General features: G+C 45.7%; 1 protein-coding gene across 3 annotated transcripts in view; it reads left to right on the top strand.

Annotated features, from left to right (window-relative positions):
- The window catches only part of anapc10 (anaphase promoting complex subunit 10), a 63,758-nt gene that overhangs the window by 28,190 nt on the left and 21,316 nt on the right, over positions 1 to 14,252 (top strand). The window lies entirely within an intron of this gene.

The raw sequence follows: 14,252 nt of genomic DNA, 5'->3' as shown, positions 1-14,252 counted from the left end.
CTGTAACAGAGATTTAACACCCAGCCCTAACACCATTTAAATTTTAAAAGGTCAGAGCTTGACAGGTGAGGGCATGTGCAATCAGATCACTCCCCCAGGATCTCGCGCTCTCTCTCTCTCTCTATCTTGCTCTCTCTCTCTCTCTCTCTATCTTGCTCTCTCTCTCTCTCTCTCTATCTTGCTCTCTCTCTCTCTCTCTCTATCTTGCTCTCTCTCTCTCTCTATCTTGCTCTCTCTCTCTCTCTCTCTTTTGCTCTGTCTCTGTCTCTCTTGCTCTCTCTCTCTCTCGCTCTCACTTGCTCTCTCCCCACCCGTCCGGCTGTCTCTGTCTATCTCTCTCTCTGCCATCTGGTTTTCATTATGGTGGAATTTATTGTAAAGTAGTGTAATAGTTGAGGGGGGGGAGGGTTGTGTATGTGACTTAATTGAATTAAAGGCAGCTTGGCTGAAGGCTTTGATGTATCAGAAGATAAGCTAGGTTTAAACTGTTAACTAGGTAAACATGGGGGAAGTTTTAGAATGTGAGGTGTAAAGGAAACATTTGCATTTTTAAATAAACCAGACTAGATTGAATTCAAAAGAAGGGGTGAAATGTTTCACCTAGCCAGGTGAAGTTAAGAAAGTGTGTTTATTTTTCCCAAAGCTAACTGGAAAATTAGTACTATGATAGATTTTAAATATTGGAGAGGTGAAGTCCAATGACATGGTGAAACAACGTCCGCAAGAGTGCGTGAGAGCATGCGCGTGAGTGTATGTGTGTGCCAATGCATGTGTCTAGGAGTGTGTGTGTGAATTTGCATTCAAAGGGGAAAATTTGTATGAAGGAGAGAAGGCTGTGTGCAAGGAAAGGCATTCTAAGATCTAACAAGTGTGAAAAGCCTCCAGCAACTAAGCCTCAAGCTGCTGTCTACAAGGAACGGAAGCTGAGAAAAACTCACTTTGAAATCAATTGTCCAGGGTGTTGTGTATTACTTTGACTGGGTTTCTTAAAATCTAAATGTCTTATTGTTGCCTTAACAGGGGTGTAACTGGGAGTTAGATTAATCAGGGGAGCAAGGTGTTATCATAGTAGTAATTTGTAAACCTATATATGTGCTTCAAAATAATTTTTTATATTTAATAAAGCTTTAATTTAGTTTTTTAGGAAACCTATAAGACTTGGTGCCCTTTTTACTGGATTCAAAGCCCGCCCCTCAAAATAAGTACAAATGGAAAATAATTGTGTCAGCTGCTTCACGTTTCCCTCTGGGATGGGCAGCTGGGCATTCACCACCTGCCTACCGTAACATTCGGCTGTGTCTTCCTCCCCCTCTCTCTCGTGCGCCCCTGCCTCTCTCTCCGCACCCCCCCTTACTTCATTTTGTTCCCATATTCAGGCATCACATACTTCATAACTACAGCAGTGACACAAAATGAAACTCCTTGCATTAATGCTACAAATGCACCCTGAAACCAGTAGCTGCAATTCCAGATAGGCAGATCTCTATTTACATTGCTTGGTTCCTGTCTGACACCTGTGCATGCATGGGTAAAGCTTTTTCCCAAAAGCTAGAAATCCAAATGTATAAAGACCAGGAAGGAGGGAATCCCTGCTCTCTGAACATTTAAATTAAGTTAAAGTGGATTTACAGTTGCCCATTTGGTTCCTGAATCAGGATATTTGCAGTTTACGTTATTTAGTTGATTTGAGATGATTTCCTGCAACACTATACGAGCTTACATCAAATAATTTACTTTCAAATTTGTTGAGCTAGACTTCTTTTGTTCATTGGTGAGATAGGAGTAGCTTGGTTTGAATTTTCAGTTATAGGTTCAACAATGTTAGTATGCAAGTACAGTAAGTGATTAGGAAGGCAAATAGGATGTTGTCATTCATTGCAAGGAGAATGGGATATAAAGTAGGGATATTTTGCTGCAGTTGTACAGGGCATTGGTGAGACCACATCTGGGCCAGGATTTCCTGGTCAGGGGGTGGGGCCCGCTTGCTGACGCGTAAAATGATGCCTCATTTCAATTTTCAGGTCGGTGGGGGCTCAGCCAAATCAACTGTGCGCCCACTGACCTGTCATTGACAAAGTAGTTAAACTAATTAGCAGACCTACCCGTTCAACCTTAAGAGCATTGGAAAAAGCATGAAACCTTATCCACGGCGGAAGAGGTTTTATGTGAGTTTTTAAAAATTTAATTAAAGTGTAACTAAAAGTGATGGACATGTCCCAACTCATTTGACAGCGTCACATGAGGGAACATGTCAGGGAATTTTTTTTTTGTTTTTAACATTTTTTAATATGGAGCTGATCTCCCTGAGGCACTTAGCATCAGGGGGATGAGTGCGCTCTTTCCTGCGCATATGCGAAAGAGCATACTCTTGGCTCAGGGAATCCCCCCACCCCCCCATCCTCACAGGGAGCACATAGTGCTTCCTTGCAGACGTCATGCTGGTCAGGCCTTAATTGGCTTGCCCACATAAAATGGCGGCGTGCCCCCGATCAGAGGTGTGCCCGCTCCTGAACTTCCCTCCCTGACGGGGGGGAAAATTCTGCCCCTGGAGTACTGTGTACAATTTTCATCTTATTATTTAAGAAAGGATGTAAATGCATTAGAAGCAATTCAGAAGAGGATTTTGAATCTATTGTTCCGGGGTCTGGATTTTAATGAAGACTGGCATGATAGGTGAAGTGGATTTATTTTGTGACAGGATACTGATAGGGAAGGTGGAAACTGAAGTTCAGGTTCTTTGCCTTTTAAAATGGCATTGGAAATTGTCACTTATTTAGCCATTTCGGTGAAGACTTTAATTTCCTATGTGGTATCTACTTAATTTGGAGATTTTAAAATACTCTTTAAAAACATGCCATTTTGTTTTCTCTTTCCCTTCATAATTTTAGTCCAGCCATTTTAGCGCACTCAACTTTAAATAATGTTTTTTTTAGAAAACTGCCATTTTATCATGCTTCGTTTGGTGATGTCATCATTGGTGCTTAGTTGCTCCAATAATTCTATTTTCCAAAATCAGTGGACAACAATTTAAATATTAAATTGAGTATCATTCCCCCCACCCCCCACCCCTGTCTCTTTAGACATCTTGGCTGGATTTTCAAAACCCGGTGAGGGCGAGGTTAGGAGAAATCATGCATTGAATATTGCTATCTTGGATGGCAGCACTGATTCTCGCCATCTCCGGAATGTAACCTTATTTTCAAAAGGGTGGGGGCGGGGCGGTGAACGGAACCAACAGCCCGCATGCCCCTAATTAACAGATTGAGCTGATTGTGGAGCTCATTAACAGTCTTTGGAGCAGTAACTTTCTATTTTCATTTGGGAAGCACAAGGAAAAGAGAGGGTCTGGGACATGTTAGGGTGCAGCTATTGTGAACATAGCAGGGAGCCATGAGTGGTAATGGATGCATTCTTCAATGGTTGTGAGAAACTGGGATTTCAGCTCAGCTGCTCAACTAGTGGCACAGAGTTGCCATTGCTGGTACTGAGAGGCTTGGATTTGTGGTAAAGGAAGCCCTGGTGAACAAATGAATGGCAGGTAAAGGAATCAAGATGGGAGCAGGCTACTCTAACATTGGACAGAGTACCGAGGAGGAGCTTAAGCAGTGGCACCTTCCTAGTCAGGAGGAGGCCAGAGGAGCACAGTGAAGGGCTGCAAGGGAAAGATGGCGCAACCCAAGACATCCCAAGAGCTGGCCACTTGCAAATGACAGAGTGCCTGTGTCATAGAAGACTGCACCTATGTTACCAGGACTTGAAAATTGCAGCTATGAGGAAAGATTGGATAGGCTGGGGTTGTTCTCCTTGGAACAGAGGAGGCTGAGGGGAGATTTAATTGAGGTGTACAAAATTGCAAGGGACCTGGATAGAATGGATGGGAAGGACCTATTTACTTTAGCAGAGAGATCAGTGACTAGGGAGCATAGATTTAAAGTAGAAAGATGAGAGGGGAGATGAGGGAAAATCTTTTCACCTAGAGCATTGTTGGGGTCTGGAACTCACTGCCTGAAAGGATAGTAGAGGCAGAAACCTTCAACTCATTTAAAATGTGTCTGGATATGCATCTCAAGTGCTGTAACCTGCAGGACTACAGACTAAATGCTGGAAAATTGGATTAGTCTGGACTGCTCTTTTTTCGGCTGGCACAGACACAATGGGCCAAGTGGCCTTTCTCTGTGCCATAAATTTTCCGTGATTCTACCCAGGCAAGTGGTCTCAGTCTTTTGTGCTCTGGTCCACAATGACCTGATGGCTTGAGGCCCCTATCTACCTGTAGCTGTTATGGTCACCGTGGTGCTGAATATTCATGTATCTGGGTCATTCCAGGGTATAGCTACAGACCTGGATGGCATCTTGCAGTCAGTAGCTCATCACACCATCAGGGAGGCTACAGGTGCTCTCTTCCAAAGGGAAGAGGACTACATCAATTTTGAAACCAAGGGGCCAGCGTGGGCACAGAGGGCATTGGGGTTTGCTGTTAGCAGTAGTTTTCTTCAGGTCCAGCGAGGTCATCAGTTGTACTCATGTAGCCATCAAGGCACCAGCAGACCAGCTAACCAGATTACTGAACAAAAAAGGTTTCCACCCAATGAATGTCCAGCGGGTCTGTGACCACAGGAATCACACATTGAGCAGCTGTCATGATGCCTTTATCCTTCAGGACTCCCAGGTACTGCAGTTCTTCAGGCCAGCATCCAGACTCTGTGAGGACTGCTGAGGGATAGGGATTATTCCCTGAAGAGATGGCTCCTCATGCCTGCCCTGTATACAGACATAGTGCAGAGAGTTGCCGCAACCAGAGCCATCTACTAAAACATACCTGCATTGGGCAGACAACCAAAATCTTGAAGAGGCACTTTCATTGCCTTGATTAGTCAGGTGGGCCAACCAGGTTGATTCGCATTTCAGTCGTCTGCCGCATGTTACGAAACAGGAGGTTGCAAAGAGGTCTGGAGTTGGATGAAGAGGTGGACCTGGAACACCACTCTCCCTCGAAAGAAGAAAATGAAGGGGCGACCAGACGAGCCTGGTCCTCAGGCATTGGAGGAAGTCTACTGAGGCCATCCCAGATATTATGGCAATAGGTGGGCTAGCATAGACTAGCACGAGAGCCAGACTAATTCAGCAACATTTCACTTGATTGACTGCCAGCCCTTCGGACATATGACTCACCTTTCATCAGAGCAAGAGATTTTACAACAAGTACACACGTGTGAATAATCCCATTGCCAATCATGTAAGTTGAAAATGCAGCCTCCACCGCCAGCAATCTCCTTAACACACACAATGGCAATGCAGGAAACCAGTAACCTCCAACCCTCCCACACCCCAACTCCTTAACTCCATCTCCCCTTTAACATCAAGCAATTATAACACTCAAGGCCCAATAAGTCTCATGGCGTCAGGCCAAACATCTGCAAGAAAATCTGCTGGTTGTCACCTACCCCCTCCCTCAACTGATGAGTCAGTACTTGTCCATGTTGAACCACCGCTGAGGGTAGCAAGGACACATAATGTACTCTAGGTGGGGGATTTCAATGCCAATCACCAGGAGTGGCTCAGTAGCACTGCTTACTGACCGAGCTGGCTGACTCCTGGAAGACATATCTGCCAGACTGAGCCTATGACAGGTGGTGAGGAAAAAACCTACTTGGCCTCACCATCACCAACGTTGTTGCAGATGCATCTGTCCATGGCAGTGCTGTTAAAAGTGACCACCACATAGTCCTTGTGGAGACGAAGTCCCGTCTTCACACTGAGGATGCCGTCCATGATGATGTGTGCCGCTACCACCATACTAAATGGGATAGATGCAGAACAGACCTAGCGGTTCAAAATTGAGCATCCATGAGGCGCTGTGAGTGATCAGCAGCAGCCAAATTATATTCAACCACCATCTGTACCTCATGGCCCGGCATATCCTTCATGCTAACATTACCATCAAGCTGGGGGATCAACCCTGGTTCAATGAAACTGCAGGAGAGCATGCTAGGAGCAGCACCAGGCACACGTAAAAATGTGATGCCAACTTGTTGAAGCTGCAATGTATGGTTACATGGATGCAAAACAGGAGAGCAGCATGCAATAGACAGATTGAAGCAATTCCACAACCAACGAATCAAATCAATGTTCTGTAGTCCTTTCACATCCAGCCATGTTAAACAACAAATTGAAAGAGGTGGATCTACAAATATCCCCATTCTCAATGATGGGGGAGCCCAGGATGTCAGTGCAAAAGACAAGCTTGAAGCATTTGCAGCTATCTTCAGCCAGAGGTACCAAGTCAATGATCCATCCCAGCCGTTTCCTGATATCCCCAGCATCACAGATGCTCGTCTTCAGCCAATTTGATTCACTCCACATAATATCAAGAAACAGCTGAAACTACTGGATACCGCCCTAGCCAAGCTGTTCCAGTGCAGCTACAATACTGGCAACTCTCTACGTGACAATGTGGAAAATTGCCCAGGTATGTCCAATCCACAAAAAGCAGGTCAAACCCAACTGGCCAGCTACCACCCCATCAATCTGCTCTTAATCATCAGAAAAGTGATACAAGGTGTCATCAAAAGTGCGATCAAGAAGCTCATACACAGCATTAACTTGCTCACTGATGCTCCGTTTGGGTTTCAGCAGGGCCGTCTGGCTCCTGGACCCATTACAACCTTGGTCGAGACATGGACAAAAGAGCAGAATTCAAGGTGAGATGAGAGTGACTGCCCTTTGCATCAAGGCAGAATTTGATCAAGTATGACAACAAGGAACCCGAGCCAAATTGAATTCAAGGTATTGGGTGTGGTTGGTGGGGGGGGGGGCGGGGGGGAGCGGTGCGGAGGCTGGTCTTGATTCTCCACTGGTTGGAGTCATTCCTAGCCCAAAGGAAGATGGTTGTGGTTGCCGAGGCCAATCATCTCAGCCCCAGGACACCAACCATCAATGACCTTCCCTCCATCATAAAGTCAGAAGTAGGGAAGTTTGCTGGTGATTTGTGTTCAGCACCTTTCGTGACTCCTCAGATACTGAAGCAGAAAGACTAGACAACATTTCGGGTTTGGGCTGATAAGTGGCAAGTAACATTTGCATCTCACAAGTGCCAGACAATGACCATGTTCAACAAGAGTGAATCTAACCATTTCCCTTTGACATTCAATGGCATTATCATTGCTGAACCCCCCACTATCAACACACTGGGAGTTACCATTGACCATAAACCTAACTGGATCAGCGTCTAAATACTGTGGCTACAAGAACAGGTCAGAGGCTGGGAATTCTGCAGCAAATAACTCACCAACTGACACCCCCCCACCCCCAAAAGTCTGTCCACTGTCTACAAAGCATAAGGAGTGTGATGGAATACTCTCCACTTGCCTGGAAGAGTGCGGCTCCAACAAAATTCCAGAAGCTCTACACCATCCAGGACAAAGCAGCTCACTTGATTGGCACTCCCTCCACTACCACACCACCAATGCACAGCGGCAGCAGTGGGTAGCATCTACAAGATGCACTGCACAAATCCACCAAGGCTCCTTCAAGAGCACCTTCCAAACCTGAGACCTCTCCCACTTAGAAGAACAAGGGCAGCAGATACATGAGAACACCGCTGCCTACAAGTACCTGCTCCACTGCCCCCACAAACCCCCCAACCCACACTCTATCCTAACTTGGAAAAGTATCACTGTTCCTTCATTGTCACTGGGTCAAAACCCTGGCACTCCCTAATAACACTGTAGATGTACGTACAGCACAAGGACTGTAACGCTGCACCACCCCTTCTCATGGGCAATTAGAGATGAGCAGCAAATTCTTGCCAGCGATGCTCAAATCTCATAAGAGAATAAAAAACTGAGAAAACATCACCCAGATGACCCTTAAAGTGCATTTAATGACATGGTGCCTTGTGTTTCTGTCCACTTCCATGGGATGCCCCCCTTGTGGCTGAGGATGAGGTGGAAACAGCCTGCACTTTGCCTCTGCTTGCAGCCGAGATGCCTGTATCTTCTGTCCTCGTGGAGCTCCACAGGTATGTGCATCTCCACAGGCTGCTGTGCCTGTGTCATTGCAGTGGCATTCTTTATCACTGGGCTTTGCTGCTTGGATGCCAGAGGGGCCAAGGAGGCAAGGGACGAAGCCGGTGTCCTCATCTTCTACTGTCTCAAGTTCTGTCATGAATGCTGGATGAGGCCACCATCTTAGATGCAATTGGCATCTACTCCAAATGTCTGTGCACCATCATCCACACTTAGCAGTCAATGCTACAGAACCTTTCTGTGCACGTCAGCATGCTGCTCCTGCATCCACTCAGAATATGGCTCTCCAAGCACTTTGCCACTCTCAGTGGAGGAGCTCATGTGCTCAAAATCCTAAGTCATCACAAAACATGTGCACTGCATGGACTCATCCATTGTTTTCCCATGACTTCGCAATGCCTTAGGGATTTGTGACATTTTGGGAACTTGTCTGTCTTTGACTCTTCAGAAAAACCCTCCTTGTTTGTGACACCCAGGGCTCATCATCGCTGTCCAGCTGAATATGGCTGTGTCCATCTTTTGTCCCAATGGGAATTTCCCACAGCTGAGTCTCTTTCACCCTCCTGCAATGTGGTTCACCTTGTGCTTCCCATTCCAAACTAGATTGAAGCCTTATTGAGGTGAGTTTGTCTGTGCTGGCAGAAGGTATGGAGGAATGATATGACTGTGCTGGTACATCTCTGGCACATATCCCCACTGAGGAGGCCAGTGACAACTGGGATTTGATATCCTGCCCTCCCTCCACAACTGGCCCTGTTGGAAAACGCAAGAAGGTGGTGAGGAGAACTCAGCCTGCTCAGCAGGTACATCATGACAATCAGCCAAATACATGACAGCAGTTGTCCAGCAACAGCGTGCATTAGGCAGGAATAACATCCATGCCCATCACCTGTAGATTGAGCTATCAGATGACCCTGCTCTTGAGCACTGCCCATCTCAACAACACCCATGGCTTGACTTGATGGCACCCTTGTGATCTCCAGTGCTGCCTCCTCCATTGGGGTCAGTGTGGAGCTGTGGCAAACCACCACCAATTCAAGACATCTCTCTGGAATTATTCACCCTTTTCTACTGGATGAAGAGAGAAAGATTTATGAGAAGGCTGCCCGCTCTCAGCTATTCCAGCATGACAGTCACATATGATGTTGCATTCCTCAGTGATGCCCACTTCTCAATTGCACCCCAGAAATAGCAGGTTGCTACCATCTCAGTGATACAACTGGCCACTTTATCTGACACTGTCAAGAACATCTGTGGGCACTCAGTCTGTTCAGTTTGAATGTATGCTGGTGTATTCGGTTAGAGACCTGTTACTTAGGTGTCACTTGCCACTAACCTTTCCAGACCTTAGCAGATTATTGAAGTACCTTCTACACTGCATCCACATTCTCTTAGTGACGCCCCCCAGCTGCTGATCTCTGTGGCCGCATCCACCATGCCCACTTGGCCTCTCTTGGTAGATTTCTTCTTCCGCATGGACGGAACAACACATCTCTTTCCTAAGAGATTACATCCGTTCAAGCCTCAAGGGAGGGTGCTGTTAATTCACCATCAAGTTAGTTCCCGTGTCAGCTTTGCATTTTAAAATCACGTCCCATCATTGGCAAAGTGTTGGGATGCCAGGACAGGAAATGATCTGGGCATTGGAACCTTGTTTCCAGATTGAAAATCCAGTCCCTTGTGTCAAGAAGCAGTCCTACTGTAAACTGACCTTTCAGATCATTTCCCTTATTCCATTTTGACTTGATGTAATTAAAACCACATGTCCCACATTGACCAATGATGTTTTTATTTGTTGAGTTAGCTGTTTCCTATGCTTGTCCTGGTGATCCATAATAATTTCTGTCACTGACCTACTGTGCTGTTCCAACATGCTCACTTTAATTTGCAAGAAAAATAACTGCTTTCTCTGAAGCACCCTGCATGTCTTCTAGTCATGGAATTATTAGAGCATGGAAGGAGGCCATTCGACCTATCTAGTCCATGCCAGCTCTCTGTAATCAATCATTCCCATTCCACAGGTCTACTCCTGTAGCCCTGCAATCTTCCCTCAAGTGCTCATCCAATTTCCTTTTGAATGCATTAATTATCCACAGTTCCTCCACCCTCATAGGCAGCAAGTTCCAAAGCATTGCCACTCACTGCATTTAAAAGTTCTTCCTCACATTCCACCCACATCTCTTGCTCAAAACCTTAATTTTGCGTCCTCTAGTCATTGTTAACCAGCCTTTAGGAACAACTTTTCTTTTTCTACCTTATCAAAACCAGTCAAAATCTTGTACACCTCTATCAAATCTCCTCTCAACCTCCTTTGCTATAAAGAGACAACACCAGATTCTCCAACCTAACTGTGGCTAAAAACCACTCATTGCTGGACCTATTCTGGTAAATCCCCCCGAACCCTACATCTGAGCCCTAAAGTGTGGTGACCAGAACAGAATACAGTATTCTAGTTGTGACATAACCAGATCTTTTTAAAAGTTCATCATAACTTCCCAACTCTCGTACTCAGTATTTCTATTTCTGAAGCCCAAGATCCTATGTTTTGCTAATTACTCGATAAATCCTGCCACTTTTTATGCACTTGCACTCCCAAGTCCCTCTGTCCCCCCACACACTTTAGAACTGGCCATTAAGTCGATATTGGATCTACTTATCTCCTCCGCCAGAATGCATCATCTCTCACTTCTCTGTATTAAATTCTATCTGCCACTTGTCTGTTCATTCTGCTAGCATATCATTGTCCTATTACAGTTGATTGGTATCATCCTTACTGTTTTCAAACCTCTAAGTTTGGTATCACTGGCAAATTTTGAAAATTTATCCTCTGTACTCCAACATCCAAGTTATTTTATTTTTAATATAAAAAAAACTGTGGTCCTAGAAGTGACTCTTTCAGAACACCTATTTCCCAGTCTGAAAAACAACCATTTACCCCAACTTGCTGTTTTCTGTCCTTAAGCCAATTTTTTTCTACAAGCTGACACTGACCTCTTCCAGGAACCTCAATTTTGCTAATCAGCTTTTTATGTAGTACTTTGTCAAATACGTTCTTAAAACCCATTTCGACAACATCCACCACATTCCCTTCCATCAAACTTCTCTGTTACCTCCTCAAAAAATTCAATTATATTAATCAAGCATGATCTGCCTTTTACAAATCCACGCTGGCTATCCTTAATTAACTCAGCCTTTTTTCCCCTTGATTATTGTTTCTAAAACCTTCCTTACCACTGATGTTAAACTGGAGGAAGCACTGAGCCCGGCAAGGGCGCAGAATGTACTCTGGATGGGGAACTTCAATGTCCATCACCAAGAGTGGCTCGGTAGCACCGCTGTTGAACAAGCCGGTCGAGTCCTAAATGACATAGCTGCTAGACTGGGTCTGCAGCAGGTGGTGAGGGAACCAACAAGAGGGAAAAACATTGAACCTCATCCTCACAAACCTGCCTGCCACAGATGCATCTGTCCGACAGTATCGGTAGGAGTGACCACTGCGTAGTCATTGTGGAGACGAAATCCCGCCTTCACATTGAGGATACCCTCCATCGTATTGTGTGGCACTACCACTGTGCTAAATGGGATAGATTTCAAACAGGCCTAGCAACTCAAGACTGGGCATCCATGAGGCAACGTGGGCCATCGGCAGCAGCAGAATTGTACTCAAACACAATCTGTAAATTCATGGCCCGGCATATACCCCACTTTACCTTTACCATCAAGCCAGGGGATCAACCCTGGTTCAATGAAGAGTGCAGGAGGGTATGCCAGGAGCAGCACCAGGCACAGCTAAAATTGAGGTGTCAACCAGGTGAAGCTATAAAACAGGACTACTTGCATAAGAACAGCATAAGCAGCAAGTGATAGACAGCTAAGTGATCCCACAAATGGGTCAGATCTAAGCTCTGCAGCCCTGCCACATCCAGTCGTGAATGGTGGTGGACAATTGAGCAACTCACTGGAGGAGGAGGTGCCACAAGTATCCCCATCCTTAATAATAGAGGAGCCCAGCACAGCATTGCAAAAGGTAATGCTGAAGCATTCGGAACAATCTTCAGCCAGAAGTGCCGAGTGGATGATCTATCTCAGCCTCCTGCGGAGGCCCCCAGCATCACAGTTGCCAGTCTTCAGCCAATTCGATTTACTCCGCGTGATATCAAGAAATGACTAAAGGCACTTAATACTGCAAAGGCTATGGGCCCTGACAATATTTTGGCAATAGTACTGAAGACTTGTGCTCCAGAACTTGCTGCACCCACAGCCAAGCTGTTCCAGTACAGCTACAACACTGGCATCTACCCGGCTATGGAAAATTGCCCAGGTATGTCCTGTACACACAAAGTAGGACAAATCCAACCTGGCCAATTACCGCCTGTCAGTCTAGTCTCCTTCATCAGTAAAATAATGGAAGGGGTCATCAACAGTGCTATCAAGCAGCACTTGCTTAGAAATAACCTGCTCATTGATGCCCAGTTTGGGTTCTGCCGGGGCTACTCAGTTTTTGACCTCATTACAGCCTTGGTTCAAACATGGATAAAAGAGCTGAACTCCCAAGGTGAAGTGAGAGTGACTGCCCTTGACATCAAGACAGCATTTGACCGAGTGTGGCATCAAGAAGCCCTAGCAAAACTAGAGTCAATGGGAATCCAGGGAAAAACACTCTGCTGGTTGGAGTCATACCTAGCACAAAGGGAGATGGCTGTGATTGTTGTAGGCCAGTCATCTCAGCTCCAGGACATCACTGCAGGAGTTCCTCAGGGTAGTGTCCTAGGCCCAACCATCTTCAGCTGCTTCATCAATGACCTTCCTTCCATCATAAGGTCAGAAGTGGGGATGTTCGCTGATGATTGCACAATGTTCAGCACCATTCGTGACTCCTCAGATACTGAAGCAGTCCATGTCCAAATGCAGCAAGACCTGGACAACATCCAGGCTTGGGCTGACAAGTGGCAAGTAACGTTCGTGCCCCACAAGTATCAGGCAATGACCATCTCCAACAAGCGAGAATCCAACCATAACCCCTTGATATTCAATGGCATTACCATCACTGAATCCACCACTATCAACATCCCGGGGGAGTTTACCATTGACCAGAAACTGAACTGGACTAGCCATATAAATACTGTGGCTACAAGAGCAGGTCAGAGGCTAGGAATCGTGTGACGAATAACACGCCTCCAGACTCTCCAAAGCCTGTCTACCATCTACAAGGCACAAATCAGGAATGTGATGGAATACTCCCCACTTGCCTGGATGAGTGCAGCTCCTATAACACTGAAGAAGCTGGACACTGTCCAAGAGAAAGCAGTCGGCTTGATTGGCACCATTTCCACAAACGTTCACTCCCTCTTCCACCGACACACAGTAACAACAGTGTGTACCATCTACAAGATGCACTGCAGTAAGTCACCATGGCTCCTTAGACAGCACCTTCCAAACCCATGACCACTACTGCCTAGAAGGACAAGGGCAGTAGATAGATGGGAACATCACCACCTGGAAGTTCCACTCTAAGTCACTCACCATCCTGACTTGGAAATATATCACTGTCCCTTCACTGTCACTGGGTCAAAATCCTGGAATTCCCTTACAGCACTGTGGGTGTACCTACACCACATGGACTGCAGCGGTTCAAGAAGGCAGCTTACCACCGCCTTCTCAAGGGCAACTAGGGACGGGCAATAAATGCTGGCTCAGCCAGCGAAGCCCGCATCCCGTGAATGGATTTTAAAAAAAGCTGACTGACCTGTAGTTACTAGGAATGTCCTTAGATGCTTTCTTCAATAAAGGTGCCACATTTGCCACTCTCCAATCCTCTGGCACTTCCCCCATATCTAGGGAAGATTAGTCCACCACTGCTTCTTTTAGCAACATGGATGTAAGCCAGCTGGATCCGGCGATTTATCCACTTTAATATAGCCTGCTTTCCAGTACATCCTACTAATAGGACCCACCACACCTTTTGCTACCTGCTTAACGTTTACATGCTGGTAGAAGCTTTTTGGGTTTTCTTTTATGTTATTTGCCATTCTATTCTGACATTAGGAAGGATATATTGGCTATGGAAGGAGTCATTGTAGATTTGTCAGAATGATACCTGGATTCCAAGGTTTAAATTACACAGAGATTAGTGTTGGACTAATTGAATTTTAGAAGGTTAAGAGATGCTTTGATTGAAGTTTTTAAGATATTAAAGAGAACTTGATCATGGGCTTCATAAATAGA

Source organism: Carcharodon carcharias, chromosome 1, assembly GCF_017639515.1.
Source record: "Carcharodon carcharias isolate sCarCar2 chromosome 1, sCarCar2.pri, whole genome shotgun sequence".
Classification (NCBI taxonomy): domain Eukaryota; kingdom Metazoa; phylum Chordata; class Chondrichthyes; order Lamniformes; family Lamnidae; genus Carcharodon; species Carcharodon carcharias.
Note: the sequence above shows the minus strand (reverse complement) of the source record. Positions and strands in the feature narration are given on the sequence as shown.